Genomic DNA, 10740 nt, shown 5'->3' with positions numbered 1-10740 from the left:
GGTACCTAGATGTATCCACTCCTGTCAACTAACCATCTTGTCGCCCTGCCAGCGTCCCTCCCACCACAGTTTGTTTCCCCTATGGTGGTCCCCTTTACGCCCCATGCACCGCCTTGGATTTTTGGTGTGACAGAGAGATTTTATCCACCTCAATATAAGCACATGCCAGAGTGGCAAGGTTGAATTGGTGCTGTCTTTGGTCGTTTGAACACCACCTTGCCAACCTACTTAGGTTTGGTCATGTGCAAAAAGGGCATATCAAATCTGCTCCTTTTTATCAATAATGGTTACATGTTCACAACGTCATCGTAATCAATATGACAAAACATAGCGGAAAATAATGACATACTATCTTGAACTAAAAAGTTCTACGTGAGGCAATGCTCAGCTTCACCATTTGGTTTCCTATCATCTGTATTAAAGATTGAAAACATCATCGTTCCAACGTATCCTTCACTATTTTATAAAATATTCCAGAAATCATAAGTACAATGATATAGATAAAAAGCACTGAGCAGTTTCTACTGCAACCCTCCACTCATTCGTCGTCACTTCGGCTACATGAAAAAGTCATAAAACATCAAGAAGGTGATAGTTATGTCTCCACATCATGCAAAATTGCTATTTTCAGTAGTATTCGATGATATCTAAGGGCGTCTCCTCCAGGTTCCTTAATTTTGCCGACAAAATCAATGTGACAGGAGCAATATGATCCACACCAGCCTAGCTGCAAAAGTGGAAAGAGTTTTGCTTTCCAAATACCCAGCCATCCTACCACACAAAGTCAAACTAACAACAATATACTCGTACATTGTTATTCACCTTGCTACTGTTGCTATACCAATCAAAGAGTTTTGGCATCACAATATGCAACAAGAACCAGAATATGAACATACAATTAATCGTAAACAAAGAATCGATTTAGGATCACAATTGAACATTTTCTTGAGGAAATTATCCATGTGCTCTTTTTCTGTTGGTACAATCACAAGGCTTAAATTGCAGGAGAGTGAATTGTGCGGCTCAAATTTAAGCAACACTCACATTCGGAAGATAAATCAGCCTCTGCCGTGATGATTTTCACCAAGTAGCACACCCATCCCTGGTGGCCCAAACAGGAGAATTGCCGTCCAGTACCTGCAATTGTTCACCATATATGAACCACCAAATTATCAACACGTACGAATTCTTTTCAGTTGACACAAAATTAAAACTTCTAGTGCTACCTCATCGGCGAAGAACTGTAGCTGCTTAATGGGGAATGACGACCTCCTACGTCACTTGTCTGGCGACGTTGGAAGAGAAAGGTACCATACAACTCCTGCAGCTTGGCTCGGACTGGTGTAGTCAACATGCAGCAACATAAAATGTTGGGTAGGACTGTACGTGATTGAGATGATCCGATATAATGTTCTTGTAGCGATTGCATGAAAATATAATGTATTGTCAATCCCTCTCATTTGGTCATATGCTGGAACCATAGTATACAATACATCACAATAAACCAATGTCTGGACAATTGCATAAACCTTGGTGTATCTGCAAGTTATTGGCATCTGCACTACGATTATTCAGGCCCTTGATTCCTCAAAACACAAATTGATAAGATCGTTTTATGTGCATCAAGAGAGTACCATGAGCTCTATCAGAGCGCCCATGGTAGCAAACAGGATACCCAGGATGATCACGATTCGGTAGGGAGCGACGCGGTGGTTTCCTCAGGGATGGTCAGCGGCTGCTGCTGTGATGCGACGTAGGCGAGGACAGGGACAAGTGGATCTTGACCAAGCACCACTTCGCCACTAAATCCGTGTTGCAGTGTTAGATCAAACATCGCAGCAGTATGGACATGTATCTTGTAGGAAGATTCTTTTTTTTTTTGCAGGTGAAGCAGAAATTTCAATTAGTAGTTGCTGGTTGCTGCAAGTATATATATAATGAAACTAAGTAAAAGTGGTGACCAGCCTATACATATTGCAGCACTGTACAAATAGTAAGAAGATATTTAGTCAAGATAACACGTCGATTCACATAACCATGCCCCCACAAATGAGATCCTTCTCTGCATATTTGCACAGCAACACAATGTACTCAAACATATGGAAAAATTATTTGCATGCCGGAATATTATTAGAATCCGTTGATTTTTAGAAATATAAAAATACTTGTTTTATTTAATTCAATCATAAAAGTATATTGGTTCAGGAATAGGAGTTAAACTGATGCATGTATCTTGTTCTAAGATTCTCCTCTCTGGCTGCTTTCTCCTCCTTCCAATTGCTCTGTTGAGATTCTCTTTCAGCGGAACATTGAGTAGAAGGAAAAAATGACTTCGAAGGAGAGACGTATTTTGAAAAAAAAACTACAAAAATCCAGTAATGGTTTAGTAGCTTCAGAAAAATATGCAATTGATACACATCATTTTGGGGTGTGCTTAAGAACAATACCAATTAGGAGTACAACTTAGCCTTGCTTCTTGTGCGAATGAATTTCCCTAAAGCCAAATTGGTAATGGATTTCAGACTGCATGTACATTAGAGAATAGGTTAAAGCATCTTACATCAAATACATGTGGGTTCGGGAGTTGTGAAGGGCTGTAGAGAGCACTCCACGCCCAATAACCAAGAACAAAGACCCAAGAAAACAACATGAAAAATAGATCAAAACATACATATGACTGAGGATGCGGCGGAATTTCTCAAAGATGAACGCAAACTTCAAGGCACAACAGACCGATAGAAGGACCTGAATCTGCGGCTATTCCCCCGCATGCGTCCATGTCGCCGGCGGCGGACACCATGCTTCTTCCTTATGTTGACATGGGAATTAGTAGTCACTGATCATCGGATGAAGTACAAAAAAAAAAAGATGGAAAAGAGACAGCACCTGTGATGAACACAAACACGCAGGCGACTTCAGCTTCCCATAGTTCTCGTCTTGGCCGCTACCACGCCTCTGCTCGTCTGGTAACATGGACAAGCGACAATCAGAGAGCAGTACAAAAGAACTCGTCAATTGTGTGTGGCATGGTGTCTAGGCCGTCGTGTCTGTGGTGTCTAGTTCGACCCCTCTACAGGATGCAGAGAGGCGACATTAGATGGATTAGTAGAGGCAAGGATGGAGGGGAGCTGCCAGTGCAGCGCATCCCCAGCATCGGTGTGAAGGGAGGCGACATTGAAGGGGTGAAAGAGTTGGGTGGCGGTACGCGGTGAGCCTCGAGGAAGGGCAGGCCGCGCGTGGAGTGGGTCGGCGACAGCGGCCGCAGCCAGGTCGCCGCACCCGCGACGCCCGGGCCTCGGTGTCCATCGCAATGAACCGCATCGCCGTCGTGCTTCCCTTCGATCTCTGTCTCTCTTCTATGGCCGGCGCAATGAACGGGGCTGGTGGCAACCCCCTCGTCTAGATCCAACCACAGTAGGCATGGCCGCCGCGCTTCTCTTCGGTCTCTCTGTTTGTTCCATGTCCGGCGCAAACAACGTGGGGCGGTTTTGGAAAATGGAACCATGCCATGGGAAAGAAGGAAAGACATGGTGGCATTTGTGGGTAAAACGTGGGTTCGTGGTCGCCGGTGGTAGCATGGGTAAAACATGGTTGGTGTTAAACATCGAAGCCACTTGAATCCTAGGATTCAACCATCTCGATGGACTCCGCCTTCTCGTGTTTTTATAGTCGTAATAGATGAAAAAACTATATATCTTGTTATTATTAGTGCTACCTTTTCAGAACATGAAGTAGAAAGATTGTTGAACATTCTAAAAAAGCACCGAGATGCTATTAGATATACTCTTGATGATCTTAAGGGCATTAGTCCAACTCTATGTCAGCACAACCTTAATATGGAATCTGATGCTAAACTCATTGTTGATCACCAACAACGTTCGAATCACATAGCTTCTGGAAGTGGTAAGAACTGAAATACTAAAGATTTTGGAAGCAGGTATAATCTATCCCATAGCTGGTAATATATGGGTGTCGGTACAACAGACATTCACGTTTGTCGCCTGAACTTATACACAGGCGTGCTAGCATCAGATGTCCAACACCAACATACAAAGCAATACCAAGCCAGAGAAACCGCTCTTTGTGAGATCAAGGAGCTGATCAAGAAGACCAAGTCAACATACAAGATAGCAGAGCATCACCTTGGGAAGGCCTCCCTTGCCAGGCAGGAGAGCCTAGATGGGTCGAGGCCGCCCCAGGGACAAGTCCAAGATTGCCCCGGCAGGCTTCTCGAGACCGCCAATGACAGGAAATCCCGCCAAGGATAGGAAATCCCGCCAAGGCACCACTACTCCACCGCTCCACCACACATCAACGCAAATCACTTATCAATGCAGTGTCGAGCCCCCAAGTGATTAAGTGGCTTCCACCAAGCACGTGGCAGACCATTGGAAGACAGATTACTCTCATGTGACACCCATCCATAGGCATGTCGAACAGATAAGCAGAAGAGGATTAAGCGGCATGACAGGTTGCCGGGCTTCATCCTCCACATGACACCTAGCAGTGCATTTTATGCACTTTGTCCTAACTGCTAGAGTTAGGTATGATAGCACTGTTAGCTATCTAATCATTAGATAAAGACTGTTTTTCCACGGTGGTTATCCCTTGAGCTATAAAAGGAGGCCCAAGGCAACATAGAAAGGGATTCGGACCCCCTCACATTTGTATGCGCATAGCTGCTTCCCCCGAGGCCACCTTGCCGGGCTCGAGCGATGCGTGCTGTTGTGTTCCACCATCCTATCCACCAAAGGCAGGAGTAGGGTTTCACGCCTCATGGTGGCCCGAACCTGGGTAAAAACCACCAGCGTCATCGTTGTCGTGCTGCCCCATGGCTTCCGCTCTTTGTGCAACGTGATCTCTCCCTTGCCGAACCACAAAGGGGCCCATGGCCCCATAGGTGATCGTTTTCTCCCACGACATCTTTGGCGCGCCAGGTAGGGGGGATCGCTTGCGCGAACCTGAAACTGTGAACAGCGTGTCGATCATCATCATCATCGTTTTGATCCATGGCGCCCAAGAAGAAACCTGGCGCAACGGCTCATGGTTCCACTTCGAAGGCCCCCTCGCACGACAACGATCACACGGGCTGTTTTTACCGATGTTCGGGCAGCGCGAGGCGTAAAACCGTACTCCCGCTTTGGTGGATTGATGTATGGACGGTGTGGAGACGGAGCGCTCTTGCCTGGCAAGGTTGCCTCGGGACGAGACCAACTACGTGTGTATGAGTGTATAGAGGTCCGAATCCTTTCTAAGGTTGCCCGACCCTCATTTTATAGATCAAGGGGTCACAACAATGGCAAATCAGTCATTGCGTACTGATTAGATAGCAAACATTGCTATCATACCTAACTCTGCAGACAGGACAAGGTGCATTAAAGGCACCGCTTAGTGTCACATCGTAGCGTAGCCCGGCAAGCCTTGCCGTGCCATTCTGCCACCTTCTCGCCTACCTGCATCACACATCCCTGGACGGGTGTCATTTGGAGGTGATTTCCTTCAGAAATGGCTGCCACGTGCCAAATAACAGCCACTTAATCACTCGCGGGCTCGACACCGCACCGATAGGTGACTTGCGTTGCTGTGAGGTGGACCGGTGGAGCCTTGGCGGGGCAGTCTGCCCTGGGCGTTCCCGGCAAGCTTGCCGGGGCAATCTCGAGGCTTGTCTTCGGGGCAACCTCAACCTCGCGAGGTTCGCCTTCCCGGCAAGGGAGGTTTTTGCTTAGTGATGTCTTGCTCCTTTGGTTGCTCTTGGTCTTCTTGATCCGCCCTTTGATTGCTCAAAGATCTTATCTCTCTTTTGCTTGGTCTGGTCTTGGATGCTGCAACCTTGCTCTTGAGCCTATGTACAGTCCAGGCAACACACCTGGGGTTTGTTGCACTGACAGGATCCCCTGGGCCTGGCCTGAACGCGCTGCCAAGCGTCGTCGAGGTAGGCTCTGTCCAGTACACAAGCAAGAGTATGGTGGTAGCTCATCCTTTGAGATCTTCTTTGCTTCTTTATTAACCTGTGCTCGAGTCAGTTTTCGGTTTCCCCGTGCGTCGCGCAAGACGTTGTGGCGGAATTAATGAGCCACAATCCATGGGCTACCCACGTTCCACGTTAACGAGGCGGTAACTGCCATTCCACTAGTTTTCCCGCCCCTGGTGCTTCCACCACGTGTGTTGCATGCATCACGCAGGGGTAGTGGCAGATGCAGAGGGCGTGGGAATGAGAACCATGGTAGAAAACCAGGCACCACGGATCGGAGACCAGCCGTTGGAGTTCATCATTAGGCTTCACAGGTCCCCATGCGGCCGCCTCCGTCTCCCCACTCCATTTGTGACGGTGATGTAGCTCGAACAGTCACGCGCATTGAAGCTGCACATGAGGGGTTGCTGTAATGACAACATGCGGGTGGATGTGGATTTCCCCGCCCCTCATGTCATGCTCTTCCGACGAGGCTGGAAAACTTTTGGTCGCGCCCACAACTTGTCGAAGGGGCACATCCTCCATTTTAAATTAATGGGGGCCGATTTGCTCTCCGTCAAGGTCTTCGGGTGCTCGGGTGGTCGCTTAGGGTGCTGCACGGAGAGCTCGGCCGACGATGAAAGCTCATCCTCGAGCGATAGCGACGAGGAGGATAGAGACGGCCATGACGACAACGTCGACGGGGAGGGCGACAACTCTGACTCTGACTCCTCCAGCAGCCTTCGTTCGCCCTGCCGCATTGTGCTGGCCCTGGTGGTGGTGACTAGGGGGTCATCTCCGCCGCTCTGTTCACCATCACCTTCGCCTGCGCCCTCCCGATCTTGTCAGGCTCCTCGCCATGGGGTCTGACGGGGTCAGATTGGGCTTCTGCCAAGGCGCTCCTTTTGCCCTCGTCACCTCGCATCATAGTGCCTAGGAGGAGAGGGACAAGAAAGGGATTATGGGGCACTTATCTTTTTTTCACTCTAAAATATGTAGGCATCGGCCAAACTTTAGTCTAAATTATGTAATCTTCTTTATCCATGTTTGTGTTCTGTAAGGTATGTACTTGCTTATCAGCATATTAATGAAAAAGACAAGCCTTGCCAGCTACTTGCATGTATCATGTCCATGCAGAGGTGGAATACCTCTATACATTTAAGTAAACAAGTTTTCCCTGATAGGCTATCCTGTCGGTTCCCTTAGTTTGCTGCCGCGAGGCTAGGCCAGCCGGGCAAAAAACTACGAAACGGGACCAGTCCCCCTGTCAAAGGCCACCTCGACCACCCTAACCGAAGCGGCGTTCGAGTCAAAGGGTAGGAGCACCTATGTTTCTAAGGTGACAAGGTTTTCATACGCATAAGTTTTCACTTACAGAACAGGTATGGGTAAGAAGGAGCTGTCAGGACCTCGATGCTAAGTCATACCGATCTAGCAGGTAACACATCATATCACTTTCCGGCCTCACGCACGGTATTCCCACGGGTGCCACCTTACCTGGCCCGGGACCGTTTGCGCCTTTTGGCGCACGTATATGATAGTGTCGCTAGCATCCATATGACAGAGAACCCGGGCCGACATGACTAGTCATGAATCCAAAGTGGCACTAACTTACAGGGACATGCATACATGACCCAACAACGAACGTGTCGGTCATCAACGTATGAACCCAAGTCGTAGCAAGCTACAAGGACTTAAAGGAACAACGCATGACATTTCCCCGAAGGGACAGACACAGGAATGAAGAAGGACACATGTCGGCCAGCCTAGGTGTTCCGGAGCAGTAGCAAGCTACCATGGCTCAGTGGAAGCACTAGGAGACATTTCCCGGTAAGAGAGGCTACCAAGAATAAACGACTAGGCTGTCGGATCCCACACATACCAAGCATTTCAATAACATACAGACAATATGCTCGATATGTGCAAATATAAAATGGCATCACAACAAAACTCTACGACTCAAAGTATTTACTCATTAGGCTCCGAAGAGCCAAATATTACAAACATGGGTCTGATGACCCAGCATTCAAGTCATACAAGCAACAAGCACAGGCGGAAGCATAAACATGTCTGAGTACAGACATCTGAAAAGAGAGAAGGCTAGTAAGCCTATCTATCTACAAGACCCTCCAAAGGGTACAAGATCGTAGCTGAGGTAACAAGCTAAACGTGAAGTCCATGCGAAACTACTAGTGAGACTGAAGTCTCTCTGCAAAAACATAAATTAAGCAAACGTGAGTACAAATGTACCGAGCAAGACTTACATCAGAACTAGCTACATATGCAGCAGTATCAACAAAGGGGGTGGTGGAGTTTAACTGCAGCAAGCCAGCTTTGACTCTGTGGCTATCCTGAACTACGTATGCAAGTAACTCTTTTGGGGTGGCGCACACGTGTCCACATATTCACCATAACAATACACCACTATGGATCCGCTCATGTCTCCCTACGAGGTAGCCATCCATAGCACTCACGCTTATCTTGCGCATTTTAGAGTATCCACTTTCACTTGTCTATGAGTTGTATAAGCAACCCAGTAGTCCTTTACCACGGACGCGGCTGTCAGATTTCGGGTTCCGGCAAAACCCTCGAGGTTCGAACACTGGGTTGCGCACGAAGATCTCTCCTTTCCCTAGCTCACCCACTCCCCACGATCCCAAGGCTCAGCGCATCGAACTCGAAGAACAAAGGACACAAGGTTTATACTGGTTCGGGCCACCGATGTGGTGTAATACCCTACTCCAGTGTGGTGTGGTGGATTGCCTCTTGGGCTGAGGATGAACATGTACAAGGGAAGAACAACCTCCTGAGGAGAGGTGTTCTTGAGCTCGGTGAGCTTGTGTGGTTGGGGATGATCTGAATGATCCAAGATCAGTTGCCCCCTACTGTGGTGGCTAGTCCTATTTATAGAGGCCCTGGTCCTCTCCCCAAATGTAGGCGGGAAGGGATCCAACAACAGCCAAATTTGAAGGGAGACAACCAGTACAAGTTATCCTAACTAAAGGTGGTCTTCTCCTGCCAAAGGTTCTGGTGGTGACGCTGTCGTGGGCTCCGCGATGACCTCCGTCCTGCCGTCCTGCTAGTCTTGGTCTTGTTGAACTGATATGGAAGCCTTTGCTTGATGCCTCGGGACTCCTCGCCTGTGCTTGCCTCTTTAGCACCAAAGAGGAAACAAGTACACTGCGCGCGCTTGCGCTCGCCTGGCCTTGGTCGTCATGGCTTGCATCACAGGAACCTCGTGAGGTGCCCCTCGCCTTGATCTCTCCGCCCCTCGCGAGCCAGCCTAGTGAGGCCGCCCCCGAGGAGGTCTTGCGTCGTCCGCCTCGCGAGGCTTGGCCCCTCGCGAGGGTCTTGAGTGTTTGCTGGTGAAGATGGGCCGTACAGGGCCGCTGGTGGAGCCACGCTGTGGGCCGCAGGCAGGCAAGTCTGGGGACCCCCATTCCCAGGACGCCGACAGTAGCCCCTGGGCCCAAGGCGCGCTCGGACTTGGCTTCGAGGCGAAGCCAAGGGGCAAGTGCGGAGCGCCGCGGGCCCCAACAGCCTGCAGCCTTGGTTGACGCATGGAGATTGACGGGACGTGGGCATCCCCACTTCCCCACGCAACCTTGATATCCGCCTGGCTAGGCGGCCACCGTGACCTACACAGTTATTCCCTCATTTATGACGACGCACTTCCCAACTCTTCCGCCTTCCCAAAACAAGAACCTCCTCTCCCAATCCGACCTGAGCTCGGCCCTCCCCGTCGCCATGGCGCCGAGCTGAACGGAGAAGGGGAAGAAGAAGTCCCAATCTTTAGCCGAGCCACCTCCAGCCATTGAACCTGCCGTTGGTCGGTCATTGGTGCTCAACCAGGAAGCCATGGACAAGGTCCGCCGAGCGCTCGCCGCCGGCTTCAACAAATGTGGGGAGACAGTGGCCTGGCCTGCATCCCGCGCCTCTGTTGATAGGACAGCCACCGAGGTCCAATTCTTCATTGACTCCCTGTGGGCCGGCCTGGTTCCTCCTTTACCCACCTTCTTCAATGTCGTGCTTTCCCACTATCAGATCCATATGCTGCACCTAGATCCCCAATCCGTCGCTCTTCTTGCCGTCTTCGCCTTCGTCTGCGAGGCCATGGTAGGCATTTCTCCTTCCGTGGCCCTACTACACCACTTCTTCTCGCTGCACCTGATCGATCCTCGGCAATGCTCGGTATGCCTGAGCTTCCAGGCCGTGGCTGCGACGGTCGGCTCGGGGATTGACTTTGAGCTCCCACCATCTGCGAGCGGGTTTCAGACGCAGTGGGTGTTTGTGGACGTCGGCATCTCAGCCCCCTGCTCTCGCTTCCGTCGGCGCCCGCCGTTCCTAGCTCCGGCTGGGACCACGAGAAGCTCGCTGACCCACGCCTTGCCTTCGTCTGGCTCCGGTTGAAGAGGGGTCTTGGCGTGACTGCACCCATGGTGATGAAGGAGTTCATCCGATGCCACGTCGCTGTGCTCCAGCGCCATTCTCGACTGATGTGGGCCTTGTCCGGTAGCAAGGACCATATGAGGCTCCAAGAGTCCGGGATTCCCCTCGAGGCGCGACGAATGGTGCTCGAGGTCCTGACGGGCGACCTATCGCCAGCCAACATTTCGTAGGAGGGTTGTCTCTTGTACTGCTGCTCAAACAGGGTGGAGTTCGCGAGTCAGATGCCCCCTTTTGATGAGTCGCCCTTGGGGGCTGCGTCCAGTCGGTCTTGAAGGGCCTCGCGAGAACCCTGTCTCCGTGGTTCCCCTGCTTGCCACCAGCGCGGAGCTCACCCCAAGAGT

General features: G+C 50.2%; 1 long non-coding RNA gene across 4 annotated transcripts; it reads right to left on the bottom strand.

The window, feature by feature from the left end:
• Nucleotides 1-688: 688 nt before the first annotated feature.
• On the bottom strand, nt 689-3524 carry LOC123099882 (uncharacterized). Of its 4 annotated transcripts, none has more exons than XR_006448281.1 (4): nt 3206-3524; nt 1635-2963; nt 1227-1556; nt 689-1137 (listed from the first exon to the last, which is right to left on the bottom strand). It is a non-coding gene; the product is annotated as an uncharacterized lncRNA (long non-coding RNA). The 4 variants fall into 4 exon arrangements; XR_006448280.1 differs by having other exon boundaries at nt 1227-2523; nt 2672-2963; XR_006448282.1 differs by having other exon boundaries at nt 1227-2808; nt 2887-2963.
• Between the last annotated feature and the right edge of the window lie 7216 nt (nt 3525-10740).

The sequence above is a fragment of the Triticum aestivum genome, chromosome 4D (genome assembly GCF_018294505.1).
Source record: "Triticum aestivum cultivar Chinese Spring chromosome 4D, IWGSC CS RefSeq v2.1, whole genome shotgun sequence".
NCBI classification, from domain to species: Eukaryota; Viridiplantae; Streptophyta; class Magnoliopsida; order Poales; family Poaceae; genus Triticum; species Triticum aestivum.
This window is presented reverse-complemented; position numbering and strand designations above follow the sequence as displayed.